This window comes from Pteropus medius, unplaced genomic scaffold (genome assembly GCF_902729225.1).
Source record: "Pteropus medius unplaced genomic scaffold, Ma_sr-lr_union100, whole genome shotgun sequence".
NCBI classification, from domain to species: Eukaryota; Metazoa; Chordata; class Mammalia; order Chiroptera; family Pteropodidae; genus Pteropus; species Pteropus medius.
The window spans coordinates 2,505,634-2,526,754 of NW_024347790.1; the positions used below are offsets into that span (position 1 = coordinate 2,505,634).

The 21,121-nt window shown below is 40.3% G+C and overlaps 1 pseudogene; it reads right to left on the reverse strand.

Moving 5' to 3' along the window:
• Positions 1-18,661: 18,661 nt before the first annotated feature.
• On the reverse strand, positions 18,662-18,780 carry LOC120614777 (uncharacterized; annotated as a pseudogene).
• Between the last annotated feature and the right edge of the window lie 2,341 nt (positions 18,781-21,121).

A 21,121-nucleotide genomic window follows, 5' to 3' on the forward strand; every position in this document is an offset into this window, starting at 1 on the left:
CCTGAAGGCGTGTTTTTTTGCTTTCGAGGGGTTTACAGTCTGTTTGAGGGGAGGGCTGAAGATCACACTACACACGCACAGAACCGCGATGCCATCATCAGTTCAGTGAGTCCCTCCGGTGAGTGGCATTCTAGGAAGGGTTTTGTCCAGATTTAGCCAGAGCAGAGGACATGGCAGGGAGTGCTGAGAGAGAAGGCTGGAGAGGAAGCGGAGGTCCTATCAGGAAGGCCTTCGTGAGCGAGATGAAAGCATTTAGATGTCATCGGAGCACGATAGGGAACCAGGAAGTGTTTTAAGCAAGGGAACCTGGCTATCCTCCAAGCTAACCATGACAAGACAATTTCACACTTCTCATCTGCAGAGGCCAACCTTCACCAGCTTCTTTTCCCACAAGGCACGGGGAAGCCTCAGTGTTTAGATTCAGATTTCTCTTCTCCCACCTCTGCCCCTTATCAGCGGTGTGGCTTTGGGCAAATTAGTTCAGTCTTCCAAATGTCAATATCATCATATGAATCATAGGAATAATAACAGAATCTACTTATTCGGAATTATGAGAACGAAAGGAGATCATGTAAGAACAGTACTTGGCACAGCGGCTGGAACAGAATCGGAAGAGGAGTTATAATGACAGTCGTCCTTAGTAGCAGTCATGACAGCAGCAGTAAAAATAGTGGTACAAACGCTATTTTAATATATCACGTCAAGGAGCTGCCCACAGAAATGACACTCTGGGAATTGATGGAAGGCTTCTTATTTTGCAAAGGCCACCTCGGAGGGCAGACCACTGTGAAGTCTCCTTCCCCTTGTCCCTCCTTGACTTGTCCAGGGTCGATGCCCCTGCAGCAGGGAGCTCGTACAGCTGGAAGACCCACTTCACCAGCACAAAAAGAATGGGATCTGGAGGAGCAGAGGAGGGAAAAGGCCAGAGGGGTCGGGGGAGGGTGAGAAGAGACTGGAAGCCCAAGGAGAAAAGAAAAAGGCTTTTCTTCTGACAGGCAGAGGTTAGCCATGCTTCTCCTCAGCACACGACGCGCACACACGGGAGCCCACACGCCAGTGAAAACGAAGGAGAAGAAGCCTGTGGAAAGGGTCAAAAAGGTATTTATTCCCTTCCAGTGGACTACGTGATAGGATGAAACACACTTTAAACTGGAGTTAAAAGACTGTTTTATGCATTTTTCTGCACCCCATTTGCAAACAAGCCCTGGGCAAGTGCTACACCTTTCTATGCGTGCTCTTTCCAGCTCTAGGGGGGAGTAGCGCCAAGATACGTTATTATTACCAGCGTTGTAATTATTTCGACGTGAATGCACGGAGCGCTCCACTGAAGTCTGTGGGAGATCTGAATTTCCTTGGGTGATCAAAGTGTAGATGCAAAGTGTGAAAAATGGAGGTCAACGTGGGGTCGGTCCTCCCTGGAAATGTGTCTCTATATTGGAAATCAACCTTATCTAAATAACTATTAGAAAAGGCAGTCATTCTTATATACCAGCTTTACACCCCTAAAGTTCTATTTCCTGGTAAATCTCCCTCATCTTCTCTTCGCGCCCCCTACAAAGCCATTAATCTCTTACTTCTGCTACTTAGACTTGAATCCTTTTAAAAAAGAGATTGGCACAGAGACAGATGATTGAAATGGTTTCTGCCTTTTTTCCCCCACTAGGAAGAAGAGAACAAAGTGTTTAGGCTTTTGACCATTTCAGCTTGATGTGATTATGTGGAGTCCTGGCTTGACACCTCCTGGCTGACACATCCCGTTCAAATCCAGCTGCACATACTGAGAGCAAATGCGAAGTCACTTGCAGATACCAGAGTGGCAAGTGGCTCCTCACTCGGCTTTCAGTAACAGCTCCCCTTTGCTTCCAGATTCAGGGCAACTACTTGAGTGCGTGCGAAGGGAATTTCTAGGAAGAAAAGATAGATTGAGTCTTAAGCAAGATTTAAACAACTCTTTCCAAATTTCTTAAATTTTGATGTTATCACTCCTCTAACTGTGGTATATTCTCCCAGCCACCAAATTGCTTATCTACTTGTATCCCAATTGGTTATTGAATAATCAGTGGATTCCTGCCCTTTCTCTATTTCTCTATTAAAAAATATTCCAGCATTCCTCACTGGGAGGCTTTGTGAGTCCTAAAGAGTTACTGGTTTTTCTGTTTAATTCTTCTCTGTTGTGGAAAATATGTGAGATTTCAATTTCAGTGATAGAGTCGTGACAGATGTCTGAAGAGGTGACAGAAGAAGCTCAATTTATAAAGGGCAGTCTGCAAGATTTTTGTTATTCTTATTCCAAGTGTTTGACAGTGGTGCTCTGCCCGTGTTAATATCCTAGACCAGCAAATGACCGTTGAAGAGAACTGTCTCGGTATGTATGAAATCTTTTTGCTTGGAGCCATCTGCAAGCTGAGGTATGTTGATAAGCACTCCATAAATTGTAACGTTAACAACCCATCCTCCCGTTTAAGAGAGAAGCCAGCATACACCAACTCCACAGATGACAGTCTCAGGTTCTCAAGTTGGAGAGAAAAGGTTATAAACAACTCTTCTTTCTCCCTGAGCTAGCTGCTGAGCAAAGGGAATTGTAAAAAAAAAAAAAAAAAAAAAAAAAAAAGACAATAGTCACCACCATTGTTTTGAGTTTCTGCTAATCACTCTCCTTAAGAGTGGAAGCCAACGGTGCAAAGCCTTTCTAAGCCACACAGCCGTGTCACGTTTAGATCATTCATCACCATTCCTAACACCGGAGGACGGTTTGTTTAATGGCATTATTTCCTGAGTCAGGCTTCTCACTATCAGCAGGCAGGATTTATGCCTCATTATTCTCTGGGCTAAAGAGTTCCTCAAATTTCATCAGGGTTTCCTCTTCCCACGGGATGAGGAGGAAGAGGACAACTCCCATTGGGTCATGCTTTGTTTTCCCTTTTGAATTGGCACGGATCTATGTTCGTCTCCCTTTGACCATCTCCCTGATCGATGGGCCTCTAGATTTATTGGTTCAATTAAGAGTCTGTCCACACGACACTCACTGATGGGTTTGGTCTGGTCTCTGACAAAAGTAGTGAATTGGGTGATGAAAAACTTGATCCAATTACTGATCGATTGAATAGAATCTGTCAGAGTAGCCCCTGAACTGTGAATAAATAACCCAGAGAGAGGGAATCTGGAAACTTCAAAATGTCTTCTGAATGCGGTACCTTCTTCGCTACAGCTTGCTATGGCATAGCAATTCTAGTCTTCCTTTGGCCAAGTTGATGTTTAGTGTGTGTGCGTGTGTGCGTGCGTGTGCGTGTGTGTGCGCGCGCGCGCGTGTGTGTGTGTTCTTAAACTGAAGAAGCCTGGAGGGAAATCCGTTTTGGCTTAGATGTAGAGCAGAGAAAACTATTCCGATGTAAATATGCCTGTAATGGGCTTGGGTCTCCAGGTCCCTAAAATTAAGGCACAAGTGATTCAGAAGAGATCTCAGGGTGAGGTCCTTTTATATAGATGTTTTTGTATAGCTGTCTACTATTTTCTGCTCACCAGCTATCAGGGTAAGCAAAATGTGAGTTTTGAGAGTTCAGTAATAACAATCCCTTTCAGTAAATGTCTGGTCAACCAAGTTACTCAGATCTGGTGTCCTAGACTGTGCAACCTCAGGGAACCACTCAGATGATCAGGTTAGAAAAGTAATCGACTGAAACCAACACAAATATCATAGCAGACATGGTATGATTTATCATTTCCCTAGCCTTTCTCACTAACAGAACCCCAGTGTGTGGAGGTATTTGATGGTGATGTGTTTGGAGGGTCCTCCCCAGGCCCAGGAGTGAATGCTGACATGGCAGGTCCACTGTCCTTGCCACTCCAGGTTTAGTTTTGAGCTTCTAGCATAACTTTAGTCAATGAAGCATAAAACGGAATCTCCTTGGAAGATTTTGAGAAAGTTTTTCTGCCCTAAGAAAAACCAATATAAAAGGAACAACTATCCTTTTCTATCTCTGGATGAGCGTCTATGGGGGGGGGTGTGACCTTGGAAGATGTTGCTGCCATTTTGCCACCATTGGTGGGAGGAGAAGGGTGGGGTGGAGGTTCCAGAAAGTTGAAAGGAACTCATATGCTGAAGAGCTGCATTATTCTGGAACCACTTGCCTTTGGAATTTTTTGTTATATGAGATCATAAACCCCTTACTGCTTAATGTATCATTGTTGGGGTTTTCTGCAACTTGCAGCTGAAAAGCCTCATTATATAAACATGAAACCAGTGAAATATTATCAACGGAAGCATAAAGTTACGTGCTCTGAAACCTTGAGCAAAACCAATATTTATGGCTCTGGGATGAGTTGAATGCCACGTGAAAAAAGTTTTACTTGCTAGATTAAATATCAGGAATCAGGGCAGAGACTCTCTAATGCATAGAGGAAATCAAATCTAGAATTTTAATGGGAGGGCAAAACGATATTGATGTTCATTGTCAAGACTAAAATGGCACATTATGCTGAAGGAAAGAGGCCAGACACAAAAGCCACATACTTTAGCATTTCATTTATATAAAATATCCAGAATAGGCAAGTCCACAGAGACAGAAAGCAAACCAATGTTTGTTAGGATGTCGGGGTGGGGGTGGGATGGGTAGGAGGAATGGGGGATGACTGTGAAGTGGGTACAGAACATTTCCTTTTGGGGTGATAAGATGTTCTAGAACTAGACAGTGGTGATGGTTGCCCAACAGTGTAAATGAACTAAATGTCACTGAATTGTACACTTAAAATAAATGGATGGTAAATTTTATGTTACGTATTATAACAAAAAAATTTAAAGACACATGTAATGGGCATAGTATGGCAATGGCATAAGGAGAAGCATTCCTGTTCATGAACTAAATTCATCATTAAGTCTTTGAAAAAATTTTAATTTTAAAGTTGTTGGTTCTTCCCACATCTTAAGATGAATGAAATGAAAGTTATTTATAAAACGTGTTGTCCGTTAACTGATCATTTTTAATTAGAAACTGTTGAAGTTTTTTAAAAAGACAACAAATATACCACTTGTTTTTGCAAAATGTCTATTATGTCTATGATGCAGTTATGAAACATTTATTAGGTCCCTAATGTACACCAGGACTGACCTAGACGCTGAAAATATGAAGCCCTTGAGTTGCTTAAGAAAAACCTTGTCTGAAAACGAAAATTTTGATTCTGTAGGATAAGCCTGTTTCCTGGACATAAGCCATTCCTATACCAATATAAATCTCATCATGGAACGGGGTAAAATATTTCGCTCTAATTAGAAATCGTAAAAAGCCTACTAATATGAAATTTTGATCGATATGTTCAAGCTCTAGAGAAAGTGGGGATCGATGCTGCCAATATTTTATGTGGTGTGTTAGGGTAAAGCATTATTTTCATTTCACTTCAATATAGTTGTTCAATATAGAAAGAGTCTGAGCTATTGAGCTGAAAATATGCTCTTTTCACATATACTAACAGAAACAGCAGCCTTAGCAATATCCATGATAGGCTGAATATTGCAATCGTCACAAACACTTGAGAAGACTAAGAAAGATATCATTATTTAACTAAGAAGAATTTATATATTTGAAACAGTTACCGTTACTTATGTTTCAATGAGGACTAATAACTTTATTTCCTCGAAATGTTTCTTTAGGAAGACAGGTGACAGCTGACTGAAGTGGATGAAGGATGGAAAGATGGCTTGGAGAAGTTGCTCTCCCAAAGCGGGCTGGAAGCAGGAGTGGGTTTTATTTCATACCCTCAAGTGTGTTCTTGCTTTTAATATCTCTCTCAGAAGGTGTGCGTTACGATTTCCTAAGTGTGGGTCATTTTGCGTGGACAATGGTCATCTTTGTTCAATTTTTTGGTGTACTGATTCAATCTCCTCTCTCTCTCCCTCCCCCCCCCTTGTGTGGGGTGTGTGTGTGTGTGTGTGTGTGTGTGAAGATTCTTAAACTGAAGAAGCCTGGAGGGAAATCTCTGTTTTGGCTTAGATGTAGAGCAGGGAAAACTATTCTGATGTAAATATGCCTGTAATGGGCTTGGGTCTCCAGGCTCCTAAAATTAAGGCACAAGTGATTCAGAAGAGATTTCGAGGTGAGGTCCTTTTATAGAGACTGATACTCTGTTGATAAGCAAACATTTTCTAGTTTTTCTCAAAGCCCCTGGAATCTCAGTGGCTTTGGGAAAGACTATTTTGGAGTGGTTTCATTTTTTTGTTTTGTTTTGTTTTGCTACAGAGGTGCTATGAGGGGATCCTGAGTGGTTGAATTTTCGAGTTTTTGTTTATCAAAAAAGAACAGACATCTCTGAGAGCGAGGTTCACACCCAGTCTTGTAGTAATTTTCCAACAGGCTAACTAGACCCCGGTCATAAATCTCAATGGTTTCCTTCCCTCTGTTGACAGCTAGCCTCGTTTACTCAGACCATTAAGAAGTGGGCTGCAACCCCAAACTTTTGCTGCCCCCCCTTTTTCTGAATCAAATGGTCCTATCCAGCAGAAGAGAGTACAGCTGACAATCTCTGTTTTCTCTTGCGTAGGAGCAAACTTCCTTTGATCTCAACCCTTGACTTTATGGCAGGCAGCCACGTCCCGGAAGGAAGGAGCAGGACAGCGTTAGGGCAAGTCATATTTATTTTAGAGGAACCCGAAGGGGCAGGGAGAACATGGAGACATGAGCAGGTATGCCGCAGAGCAGAGCGGAGCGGAAATCTGGGAAATGTAAGAGAGAGAGAGAAAAAAACAAAAACAAAAACAAAACTCTCTTGAAAGATTTGAAAACTCCCAAAGTATCGGCTTTCAGAGGGACCAGATACGCTATCAGGAAGGATGCACAACCCAAGATGAATTACTTTTATGAGGTTTTGTGACAGCCGGGGGAAGGGTGGACAGAAATCAAAGGATTCGCCCTGCTCGCTGGCGTGGTTTCCAGTCCCCGATTCTCTGCTTGTTGTGATGAGTGGTCTGGACTGGCGTTGGCAGTGCCAACACCAACACTGTGCATCACGGGTGGACTTTAAACAGGGCTGTCTCCCCAACAGCTGCCTCGTGTCCTGTTTTGAGAGCATAACCTCCTGTAAGTCGACGGGAACATCTCTCTGCCTGTCTCCTAGAGCGCAGGGTAGCCCAATAACCTCCTCGGGAAGTGAGACTGAAGTCATTCGCACGTGCACTAAAGGACCCCGCCCCTGGCCATCAGTGAGCCATCTGTTCCCTAGAGAATGGCGCTATCTTCTTTGGGGGACACATATGGGTGGACATTTTGCTTTTAGACAAGGTCAGGTGCTCAAGTTTGTTTTCTCTGTGACAGTAATCAAACTACAAATACTCTAATTCTAGTCACGGGTCTTTATTGGGAAAATACATGCTATCAGGGCCAGGTGCTGTGCAGGCTTTATGCATGCCATCATTCACCTCTGATTTAAAACTTGGAAACCCTTCAAAAATCTTTGAAAGTGTGTCCTGCTCCCTTTTGTGATCTAATTTGATTGGACGACCTTTTCCTGGGTCTGGGCCAATTGACACTGCAAATATAGCTAAATGATTTTTCCCTCTGTGGTTCTCTGTCTTGAATGAAGAAGATGCAAACTGCTGAATGAGTAGGCTGGCTTGAGTTGGAATTGAAGGAATCCTTTAATTATAAAGTGAATGATACCCATGAGTGAAATTTCTTTAAGAGTTCTGGAGGACTATCGGTGAAATTTTGTCATGTTAAATAGTTTTAAATACTCGTTATTTAAATGATCCCAACGTCGCATTTTTGTTTGAGTAATATATAAAAATAAATCTGTAGAATAACATATTTAGTTTAATAAAATAACATTTAGGTGAAGTCACTAGATGTCCCTCTTCCTTTATTCTTGGTAACCATAAAGAAAAAGTGTTCCCAATCCAGTACTTAGTGCATCCTCACTCTAGATAATTTCTCTGCTTTAAGTAAAGGTTTCTGGACATGAAGCCAAAGTCTCAACTCACTACACACAAGCACTAGAAAGTTCGGTAGGTTCCACAAAAAAGATTGTTAGTTTTATCAACGTATTGATTGTGGGGTTCAGTTACATGGCAAGAACCCACATGATTTTTTCCTTTTTTATAATGTTAATTGCATGTTTTATTATAATAGCATGTAGTTAACTGTAGAATATTTAAAAATTTCAGAAAATGTCAAGAAAAGAATAAATATCACCAGTGATTCCCATTTCCAGGGCAGACACTACTAAAATTTTGGCATACTCCCTGTTTTCATTTATATGTATACGTATATATGTGTATATATATTTATAAAATTTAGTACACACTTTATATATAACTTTGTGTCCGATTGTTTTCATAATCCTGTAGTGCTTTTAAATTATTATTTAATTTTCAAGAAAACTTTTGGGAATTATCTGTCTATTCATGTTCTCTTCCCATTTAAAATTGTGTTTTTTATTGTTGTTTTAATTGTTCTTTACATATTCTGAATACTAGACTCACATCAGATATACGACTTGCAAATATTTTGTCACATTTCATGGGCTGTCTTTTCACTCCCTTGATAAGGTCCTTCGATGCACACATTTTTAAATTTTGATAAAGTCCAGTTTACCTATTTTTTTTTCTTTAGTCACTGCATGTTTGGTGTTATATTTAAGAAGCCATCGTCTGGTGAAAATTTTCTGGAATTAGAATAGTGGTAATGGTGATATAACATTAGAAATGTACTAAGTGCCACTGAATGTACCCTTAACATACTTAAAATGATGAATTTTATGTTATGTCTATTTTACCACAATAAAGAAGAAGGAAAACCATCACCTTATCCAAGGTCACAGAGATTTACTACTGTTTTCTTTTAGAGTTTGGATCTTTTATTCACTCTGGGTTCATCTGCGTGTGCGGTGTGACATGGGAATTCAGCCTCATTCTTTTGCATGTGCATATCCAGCTGTGCCAACACCATTCATTGACAATCTCATAGCGTTTTGTCTATAACATTACAGCTATTACATCATTTATCACAGTGCTTTGTATCTAAGTTATTTGCGTATCTGTGCCCCCAGTAGATGGGGGGTTTATTGCTTCTCTCTTTATAATTCTCCTCTTCACCACACAACAGCTTCTTTGCGTTCAGGATGCTGTATATAGTAGATGGTCAATGAGTTGTTGATCTAAATTTACATTACAGAAAACAAAGATTATCCTTGGTGGGCTTTTATTATGAAAACTTTTGGGGCCTTATCGCTGCAAGAACTGCTTTCCTTCTCGACAGCAGTCAATTAATATTTACGTAATAAAAATGTGTGTACGACCTGTGCATTGGGACTTTCCGGAGTCCTTAATTAGCACTTATCTCTTCCCTGATTTTAGAAGCAATCGAAAGATAGGCTCAAGCGTCAGGTGGGTGTGTAAAAATTATTTTCCTTTGTTGTGGGGGGAGTTACTGGGAGAAGGCGGCTTGGATCTGTAGCCAAACAGGTTTGCTAAGGCTTTATCTGGAATGAGGTGTAGTTTTTACAAAGTTACGGGCACAACTCCACAACCATAGACTTCTTGCACAGGGCAGACTGCTTCCCCTTAACAGAGAACAGGTCAGGAGCTGGGGTGGATGCTCAGTTCCTCTTCCCAGATTCATTGATTAGATACCTCATTCAGGGGAGAAGTGAGTGAGGGACAGAGAAGAAAAGAGGTGGAAGCCTCTGTGCTATCATCCTTAGTAGATGAATTCTTCCCATTTGGGAAACGTGAGCAAAAATCTGTCACACATAAGGATGCACCATGGATGAGAATGAAAAAAGGATGGGCAATAGACCAGGAGTGTCCTCTGATGGAGGTTCCTCCACATGGAAACATGTAGAGTAGGGGAGAAAAGTTCCATTTAACAGAGGGCTCAGTTGGTGCCTCATACCAAAGCGATGCTTTAGGATACTTCTCGGATTATAATCCCAGGCTCAGCATCGAGCTACCAGAGGGCCACATGCTATGAGGGCCAGAAGGACATTTTGAGATTAACTGTGAGTCTTTCTTTAGCTACTTTTCACTTCTGCTAAATTGCACGATAAAGTTTGTGACTGACCTCATGAAGGAAAACATTTCTCCGTATTCATTTAGCTAAGAAGAATTTTTGTTATCATTTTTTTTTAACACACATCTTTTTTATGTCACTTTCTATGTTAGCATTTAACAATCCTTCCCTCTGTGAGAGATCCTAAAGTCCACTGAGTGAGTCACGTGAGACCAGATGACAGAGTATGTCTGGAGTCTGCGAGGCTACTCAGTTTACATTTGCGAAAGTTAAGGAAGTTCATAATTCTGTGTTTTATGAAGGAAGCCTCCCTTACTGTAATTTCCTTAATCAAACAATAGTTCTGTGGAGATTCAATGCCTTTTCTGTGATTTTCCAAAAGCCACTTAACATAACCTTTTAACTTGAAGTTTTTAAGAGACACTCACTGGTTTCATATGAGCTCGTTGTTCCTTTTCTGAACCACACATTATTCAAAATGGGGTTTATGAAATTAAACTGATACATGAAGCTTACACACAGTGGCCAGACCCAAACTCCGCCATCTAGGCCACCTCCTTGCCGGGGGAAGACCTCTACAAGGGCCCTGGGAACTCATCTAAGCATTTCGAGCGAAGGGCCCCGTTTACTATTTGGCTCATCATAGGAGTGAAAGGAATGTGTGTGGAATGACTGAATAGCTTGTTTGGCTTATGGAAGTTAAAGGAATCCCTTGCTCTGGAGGAAAGGAAGAGAGGGGGAAAGGAACAGAAAAACCAGAGAGTAAGGCGTTGTAGGAAGAAGAAACTAAACAGAAAGAAGTTGAGGCAGTTCGGAAACACACCTGTGTGTTCTTTGACACCCCCTCCCATCCAGGAGCTGACAAAGACACTGCCTTTCTTGCAGGTTCAAGCCTTTTTCTACTTCATACTTGATGGTTATTCTCTGATGTCTCTTTATTTTTTCTGCAGAGGTTGCCAAACTAATCTTTCTATAGCTCAGCTCTGATTGTACTCTTCTCTGGCTCAAAAACATTTACTGTCTCCCGCGACTTCCTGGGCCCAGCAAGGGTGGTGTCATGTCGGTCCAAGTTTTTTGGCACCCAATGTCCCCTCCTGCCCCGCCAATGACCAGGATCCTTCTCTACGCGGGCTCTGTTCTTGCCTCCATGCCTTCGTTCATGTTGGGCCTTTAGACCATAGTGGGGGCGGGGGGCATCCACCCCACTTCTCTTCCTGCCAAAGTCGTAGGTGTCTTTCAACTTCCAGTGTGATTCCCCCATAACTACTTCCTGACCTCTTCCAATATGCTCTTTCCTTTCCTCTTGAGCCCTTTAGCGCTATCATTTGTGATACTGTCATATCCTAACGCGTACTTCGTTTATTGTGTATACTTCTCACCTTTTTCTGATGATATGTAAGGTCTCTGAGTGCATGAAGAGGGCTTTACTCCTATTTCCATCCCAGGAAAACTCTGGCAGAATACTTAGCACCCAGAGGTTCTCAAGAATCATTCCTTGAATAAAATTCCCCCTTTCTCATTTGATACTTTATGAAAATGGCAATATTTTTGGAGAGGCTTTAGTCCTTCCTTTCCTCACTTGTAAAAATGATTTTCACAAAGCATGTTGTTTTATCTTTAAACACAGGAATTTTAGTTTACTGTTGAATTTATCATTAATAGATATACTATAGGCCTAGTTTGAAAACCAGAACACTCCACAGAAGTAAACATTTTCAACTTTTAGCTCTTTCATATGGTGCTACTGAACTCTTGTGCCTTTTGATACAGCCATATGCATATCATCCTAAAGCACTGGAACCATAAGAAATGACTCTAAAAGTAACAAAATCTGATATTAAAAGCAGAAAATTGAAAAATATAGGAAAGTAACTTGTGAGTTTCAGATGTCGGAAGTTTTCGTTGGGACAAGCTAGAGCCTTGAAAAGCAGACTCCAGCAAATGTCTAGGTACAAAGACAGTATGCAACAGACTCTTGCTATACATCTCTAGACTGCTTTTTGGAGAATTTACACCAAATAAGACCAAAGGAATGACTCTAGTGGTGGAAAATTCTGGCTCCTAGATAGGAAGGTCATTTTGAAGTATGTGTTAGGAACTATTCATTATTCTCAAATATCCTGAGACTATAGCCAGTGAGCTTTATGTTGCCTCTGCATCAGATTTTCAAGTGGATTATTTAATAAATGACTTGTGAATTCTCCAGTAAGGAATTACTATTCACCAGCCTCGGTTCTCCAGGAATATGTTGGTCATGGAGGATGAAATCCACCACGTATCTAGGATGGCACCTGCCGAACTAACTTCTTTCAGTGGCAGAGTTTGTGGACTTGCAGCTCAGGAATCACACAGTGTTTTTAGATTTTAACAAGGCATCTGATGAGATTGCTCATAATGTTCTCATGGGTGAAATGGAGCAATGTGGCGATGTACGACCCGAATAAGAGAGAGATGGCTCCTATACGGTAGAACTTAGTAAGTGGAAATCATAGGGAAATTGTTCTTAGTTCAACATTAAGACTCTTTAAACAGAAGTAACTGTCCCAAAAGGAAAAGGACTGCCTGTGACCCTGGAGATATTTGAGCAGAAGTTGAATGGACACTTGCCAGGGATGGTATAGAGGAGACTTGAGTACTGAAGATGTGTTGGAATTCAGTGTCCTTTAAGGTTTTTATTTATTTATTTTTTAATACTTATAGTCTTTGATTCTTGCTATAGCTGAAGGCATGGTTGGATGAACTATGTCCTCAGTTTGCAGACATAGCTCGTGCCATCCAACCCAGCCGGGTTCTCACGGCCAAGTTGTTTTGGGTATCAAACAGAGAGTGCCAATGGATAAGAGCGAAAGAGTGTCAACCACAGGAAGAGGCTAACGAAACATGTGTCGTGCTGATTGTGACTGGACATCTCGTCATCCTAAGAAACAGGATAGCTTGGGTGTATCAGGCATTTTCCTGGGTGAGTCACCAGTTGGTCAGCAGGGAGCGATATGGAGGCCATCATGTCCTGCTGCCATTGTGGATTGGTCTAGGTGCCCATACCTGAGGGCGAGGGGTGGACTTGGAGACTTCATAAGGTTCCTGTCTAGCTAGTGAGTCCAAGACACAGTGACTCAATGACCTAGAAGAAATGAGGATTTCCTGTTAAGTCAGGACTCGGAGCCAAAGCTGGCCACCCACTGTCATCAAATTCCCCTGGGGAGAAAAGCTACGTTAGCTGTGGCCCCTTGGCCTCAGAGCTTCTGCCTGCCACTGTCAGAATGCTCCAGGAGGAGAGAGTTGCCCTGAACTCTGACTGTGGCTAATATTCTCATGACTTTCTCACTCGAGGCCTGCCCCATCACCCCTCTGATTAGGACTGGAAGTTTGGAGTCTGGATGGCTGGCTTCCTGCAGACGAGGCTGGGAGGCTGAGCTGCAGCCAGCAATTCGTGGAGGTCACTGGGTCGGTGTTCTCCTCTCTTTTCCTGTCCCCCGAGGCAGCATTTTGAATAAACATCTCTTTCTTCTCACAAACTGAGAGGTAAAAAATACTTCTGGGGTCCCACTCACTGCTTCCCAGGTCCTCTCGTTCTCCCCGATTTCCATCCTTTTGGGGGTGTATCATCACGACTAATAGGAGTGGGACAGACAGGCTTCAACATCAACACTTTTCCGTTTTGGGGAATGTTCTTATTTACAGGAATTTCTTCTGTGTTTGGAAAGATTCTGTGTTTTCTTAAAGGCCTTTTCCTTGCAGCAATCAAGATTTGAAAAATTCCACAAAGAAATATTTCCATTCCTGGTCATGCATGATATCATGCATCACTTAGAATTGGATGAACATAATTAAAACAAGCAGGAGGTTCAAATACATGTAGAAATATTAAGATCTCTGGATGCCAGCACAAGAATACAAAGTTGGTGTCTGTCATTAACCACCTCTGTTCTGTTTTCCCAGTTTTATTGACTCCATCAATGGCTACATACCTCTGTACTACCAGGAGACAATTGCTAACTACAGACAGACGCCCGGATTTTTGATGATGATGATTTCTTTAGGACAAACAAACATAAGATGCCTGGAGAAAAAAATGTTCTAAAAATGTAAATAACATTTTGAATACTAGTCTGGCTGCCGCATGATTAGAAATCATTCTGTTTTCTTGTTTACTCTAAGTTCATTACTTAGAAACCACTGAACTTGGAAATTCGGGATAAGACATCTATTCTTTTAAGCTTCTCTTTGGGAGTCATCTATGTGCCTTTTTCTTTTTACTCTATGTGTATGTCCAGAGATGAGAAAATGAGATATTTTTTATCCTCTGGTTTCCTGGTTCATTTACCTGAACTAAATGGCAATGATTCCATTCTTACTTGCCGGAAGTTAAGAGTCCTTATAACTGGTCCATTGTTTTTACTTTCTTTTGCCTATTGTCCATTCTGCACGTCATAGCATGAGAAATTACAAAACAAAGCATGCAACTCTCCTGCCCCCTCCCCACCCTAGGAAATTAGATCGTGTGGTTCCTTTTCTTAAAACTGTCCATGGCTCTCCACCACTTAAATCAGAATTTCTTACAATGGCTTACAGGGTCTGACCTGGCCTGGTCCCCGCTTCTCCCTCTGACTTCACCTTTTAAACAAAATTCAATGTTTTGAGTTTTAATAAATTTATTATCTTTGCAACCATCACCACAATCAGTTTTAGAATATTTTTAAACACCCCTAGCCCCAAATTATCATGAGACCATTTGTTGTCAATCTCTGTTCCTCCCTCTAGGCACCAGGCAAGTATAGACCTGCTTTCTATAAGGTCTATAAATTTACCTTTCTGAACATTTCTTATAAATGGAGTAATACAATATGCAGTCTTGTGCACCTGGCATGTCTTTGAGATTCATCCATATTGTAACATATACGACCGTTTCGTTCCTTTTTATTGCTGAATAATATCCCACTGTGTGGCTATACCACATTGGTTTATCCATTAACCTCTCGGCGGACAGATGGAGGGCTTCTAGTTTGGGGTTATTATGAGTCATGCTGCTGTGGACACTCACATAAAAGCTTTTGTGTGGACATATGTTTTCATTTTTCTTAGGTACATTCCTAAGAGTGGTTCTATGGGGAGCTGACATTAACTTTCTAGGAAACTGCCAAATTGATTTCTAAAGTGGCTGTACTATTTCACGTTTCCATCAGCAACGCATCAGGACTCCAGTTTCTCCATATCTTTACCAAACCTGGTATTTTCTCTCCAATTATAATCATTATCGTGTTTGGGGTTTTTTTTTTTTCTGCATCTATTGAAATGACTATGTGAATTTTGTCTTTTATTCACATGATACGTTACATTAATTGATATTGAGATGTTAAAACAACCCCACATTCCTAGGATATATCTGACTTGGTCGTGGTGTATAATCCTTCCTATATTGCTAATATTTTCTTAAGGATTTTTGCGTTTGTATTCATTAGGGATGTTTGTTTCTTTTTCTTGCTCTGCCTTTTTGTGGCTTTGGTATCAGGGTCATGCTGACCTCATGAAATGAGGTGGTAGTTTTCTCTCCTCCCCTAATTTCTGAAAGAGATTATGAAGGATAGGCATTATTTTTTTCCCTTAAATATTTGAGAGCCATCTGGTCCTGGTCTTTTCTTTGTGGGAAGAGTTAAAATTACTATTTCAAATTCTTTACTTGTTACACACCTATCCAGATCTTCTATTTTTCTTAAGTCAGTTTGTGTTTTTTCTAGGAAGTTGTCTATTTTATCTAAATTCTCTAATTTGTTGGCATGAAGTTGTTACAATATTCTCTTCTAATCCTCTCATTTTTGTTAGTTGGCAGTGACATCTTCCCTTTCCCTCCTGCATTTGCTAATTTGTGTCTTCTCTCTTATTTTCTTGGTTAATGTAACTAAGGTTTTGTCAACTTGGTTAATCTTTTTAAGTGGCCTACTTTTGGTTTGATTGATTTTGCCCATTCTTTCGATGTTTTTGATTTTATTTCTTTTCTTTAGCTTGGTTTGGATTGTTTGCTCTCCTTTTTCTAGTTTTGTAAAGTAAAAGCTTATGTTATTGATTTCGGATCTTCTTTTCTGATTTAGGCATTAAAGTTATAAATTTCTTTTAAATTATTTCTTTAGCTGCTTCCTATAAATTTTGAGATATTGTTTTTATTTTCATTCAGTTTAAAATATTTAAAAAGTTTCTGCAGGTTTTCTTCCTGACTTGTGGGTTATTTAGAAGCATGTTGTTTAATTTCCAAATACTAAGGGATTTCCAAAATTTATTTCTATTGTGGTTCTCTCATTCTGTCGTGGTTAAAAAGCATGCTTTGTGTGATTTCAATATTTTTAATTCTCTCGAGGTTTGCTTTACGGCCCAGCATAGGTCTATCCCAGAGAATGTTTCACCAATAAAATTGGTGATTTTTGCAATTGTTGGATTGTAGAGTGTTTTATATGCATCAGTTTTGTTGATAGTGTTGTTCACTTCTCTTATATCCTTATTTATTTTTTGTCTAGTGGTTCAAACAATGATCAAAAATGAGGTATCAAAATTCTAGATATTGTTGAACCGTGTCTCTTTTCATTTATATCAGTTTATGCTTCATGTATCTGGGGGCACTATTGTTAGGTGCATACACATCAATAATTGTTATAGCTTTCTGATGAATTGACCCTTTTATTATCATAAAGCTTCTTTGTTTCTATAAATATGTATCTTCTTAAAATCCATTTCTCTGTTATTAACATATCCAGTAGCTACTCTAGCTCTCTTTTGATAATTTTTGCATGGTATATATATTTTTTCTATCCTTTTATTTTGAATTTTCTTATGTCAATGAACATAGGTGTGTCTCTTGTAGATAGCTCATAGTTTGGTTCCGCTCTTTTATCCAATTAGGCAATTTCTGTCTTTTGAGTTGGGCATCTAGTCCCTTTACAGTTAATGCAATTATTGATATGGGTGCATTTCTAAGTGCATTTTGGTGTTTGTTTTCTACTTGTCTCATATCTTTTTGTTCTTCTATTCCTCCTTTACTGCTTTTTGTATGTAAGTATATATTTTTAGCATACCATTTCAAATCACTTGTTGATTTTTTTACCATAGAATTTTTAGTTATATCCTTAGTGGTTGCTTCAGAGTTTATCATATACTTCTTAATGTATTGCAATCTATTTCAGAATAATACTAACTTAATTCCAGTAAGATATAGACATTGCTTCAATATAATTTCATTCTCTTTTTTGTGCCATTATCATATATTTTTTGTTATAAACCCAACAAAAAGCATCATAATTATTGCTTTATAGAATTTATGCCTTTTAAATGAAGAAAAATATATTCATAGAGTTTTTAGATTTAAACACATATTTATTTCAGCACGATTTATTTCTTCTTGTGGATTTAATCTATCATTTGGTCTCACTCCCCCCACTCCCTAACTCCCCTCCCCAAAGTATCTGCTTCAGTATTTCGTGCAAGGCATAACTGCTAACGACGAATTCTCTCGGTCTTTATCTGGGATTTTCTTTTATTTCGCCTGTGTTTTTGAATCATAGTTTTTGCTGTATAGAGAATTTTACGTTGACGGTTCTTTTATTTCAACAGTTTGCACACATCATGTCGCTGTCTTCTGGCTGTCAGAAGACAATGCTGCATGGATAATTTCACAGCTCTGCCTGATCAGGGCTTTCTAAATAAAGAGCGTTGGAAGTTGAGTTAAAAGATGATTCATGGCAAGCATGCTCGGGAAGTTCAAGATAGAAGCTTCTGGAGAGATTAGGAGACGTCTCCCCTGAAGACAACTATTGTTTAGTCCAAAGGGCAACACAAACTTCTCATCCTCTCTGTGAGAAGTGGTTTACTTTCCACAGCGAAGGCAGCTCCCCCAATCCTCTCAGGAGCAGATGTGCCGGAAGTCCCTATGCGAGCTCTGTTTCATAATTTTAGGGATGGCTCTCCTGTGGTATAAATCATATTGCAAGTGCGGGTAATATTGGCTTTTGTCCCATTGTCATGTGGGGAATTGGAAAGCTCATGTAAGCCGCTCTGTAAACAAAAGCCTTTACCTGAATCTAGAGGTCTCCTGCTTCTCTTTATACACATGTACAATGAGAAATCAGCCATTAATAATCGTTCCCCAGGATAAGTTGTTTTTCTCTTTCATTTTCAAGATTTCCTCTTTGTTTTTGTCTTTCTACAGTGTAACTATGATAGGTATAGGTGTGGATCTCTTTGTGTTTATGCTACTTGGGTTTGTTGAGCTTCTTTGACCTGTAGGTAAATATTTTTCATCAAATTTATGAAGTTTTTGGACATTATTTCTTCAAAAAGTGTTTCTGCCCCTTTCTCTCTTTCTTCTTCTTGAACTCTCATTACCTGTACGCTGATACACTTGCTATTGTCCCCCAAGTCTCTGGTCCTCTGTATATTCTTCTTCAATCTTTTTTTCTCTCTGTCTTCAGATGGGATCATTTTTATTGCTCTCTTTTAAAGTTCATTAATTCTTTCTTTTGCCATCTCCGATATGCTGCTGAGACCCTCTGGTGATTTTATTTTCATTTCAGTTATTCTACTTTTCTTTCTTTTCTTTTCTTTTTCAGGTGAGGCAATCCTTGGTTGACCTCACAGATTGCAAGGACCTTGTCAGCTTACAATCCCTTATTTTTTATTTTTTACATCTACAGCACCTGGTCTTCCTAGGTGGTCTCCCATCCAAGTGCTAACGAGGCCCAACCCTGCTTAGCTTCCGAGATCAGACGGGATTGGGCATGTTCAGGGTGGCATGGCCGTAGACTCAGTTATTCTACTTTTCGACTTCACAATTTCCATTTGATTCTTTCTTATAACTTCTATATCTTTCTTGAGATTTCCTATGCACTGAGTCATTGTCATACTTTCTTTTAATTTTGTAATCATAGTTTTCTATAGTTCTTTGAAGCTTCATAAGCAAACTTCATGAGGGCAGGGAGTTTTGTCATGGGTACTGTTGTATCTCCAGCACCCAGAATAACACCCAGCATCTAACACATCTCAGTAAGCATTTGCTGAATGGATGAGTTGACGATGTTTAAGTTCATCCTCTACATATGTATCTCTTCTCTATGCATGCCCGAAACTCATTTTTATTTTTCTTGCTCTGAAAATATTTGCCTCACATGTCTGGTCTTAAAATGGAAGCTCTTTTGGGGGATCGCCAAGGTCTTAATAAACAGTGGAAGGCTTTTTCTCAAGCATGAGGCCGCAGCAGATGCATGAAGGGACAGGGAACTCACACTGCGTTAACGATTGATAACAAGATGCAGGAGACCATTAATCCATTTGAACATATTTACGTATAACATTTATTGCAGAAATGGTAGAAAAACCACCCTCCTCTGAGCTGATTGTCCTATTTCTTCCACTTCATCTTTCCCTCCCCTACTCCCCAGTGCTGGCATATAAGCAAATCCACATCTCACCAATCTAGATTGCAACGGAGGTTTGCTAAGACAGATAACATGGTGTGGAGACACTATTAGGATGATTAATAGAACAATCAGAGAGACAAGAGAGAAATTTAAAGGGCACAGGTAAGAGGTAGGAAACTTAGATGACTGTCAAGATTCCTTGCAAAAGGTAGGACCTTATCTGTGTTCTGAATGAGGGAGGTAAGGGCAGAATAGGAAAGACCCGGGAAAAGTTGCTGTCATGGGAGTGGACAGAAAAGTCTATGAAGGGCCACAGGGGAGAGGCCTGATGTGCTTTCCTTGGTGGAAAGAGAGTGGAATGAAAGCAAGAAAAGTGTTTCCGAGGAAGTCAAGCCTGATGTAAATGCTGGAGGATAAGCAGGGTTTGCTGCCCTTGGTAGCAGTGAGGGGACAGACATTCCAGGCAGGAGCAGAGACGTAGCAAGGAACTAACAGTCCCCTATGTAATTGCTTCTCGACGTTGATCTTCACAATTATGTTTATTTAATTCAATCTGATAATTAATTATGTTAGCCTTGAACACAGCAAGTGAGCATGAGAGAAAGAGGCCCCCAGATGGGCTACAGGGTGAGATAAATCAGACTAAAGTTAAAATGTCCATAGATAATACTCTAAAAGAATAATGTACAGAAATAATTGAATAATTAAACGATGCTTGCATTGACATGTTATTATAAAAACTCTATGAAGCACACCTTTGCAGAGGTGATTTTTCTAACATTTCTACACAAATGCCATTTATACTGTTTTTGTTTCATTTTGTTTGCATTACCAAATTGTTATATGTCTACTCTATTCATTTAGATGAGATTTTTACTGGCCCATTTGACTATTAAAATAAGTAATATAAATGAGGAGTGTGGGAAGTGTGTTCAGAACAGTCTGGCGAACTTTGATTAAATGAGAAATTTTACTCTAAGACACCTTCGAAGCCACTGCAAAACCAGCCTGGTCTCAAGCAGGGGCTAAGAGTCAGGAAAAATCTGTTCTGCCATTGTCTTCTAGTAATTGCTTCTTCTCTGTCTCTATTAGTCATCTGACTGCAGTTAAAATAACATTTACTGCTTTCTGCTTAATGTTCTAGAACAGACGACCAGGAAGTCTTGAAGCAGAGACCGCGGGTAATCTTAAAGTCAGTGAGCTGTCCTAACTAGCCTTCCCTCCCAGCTTGCTGTAATTGATCACAGGCAGATGAGATAGAGCATTAAGCTTCTCCCCCTTCACTCTGAATTTATGAGTGGAGATGAAGCCTAAGATAGAAAGTTAAGACTCTCAAAGGGTCTCCTGTGTAGAAAGGCTTGGGAGTGGTATAGACAGAGACTATGTGGGTGCAGCTGTTGTACACCCCAGAGCCTGAGACTCCAGTGAATTTGGGGTTGGGGGTTGGGTTGGGGGTTGGGTTGGATAGTACCAGCCATCCTTCTTCCCTATGCAACATTTTTTCCCCCTTAAGAAAGGGACACTCTCGCCCATTTGTCTCATTGCTTTTTCCTTAGTTGCCAGTGGTGTTGCTGACCAGGGAACCTCAGGGTGCATTTTGGGGTATCTGGCTCGTGTGACAGGCTACGTTGCACTGTACTGATTTTCTTTCCAATGTGTGGTCTCCAGGTTTAACCAACAGTTGTTCCCTTCTTTGCAACTAGACCGCGGTCTTCAAACACTCAGACA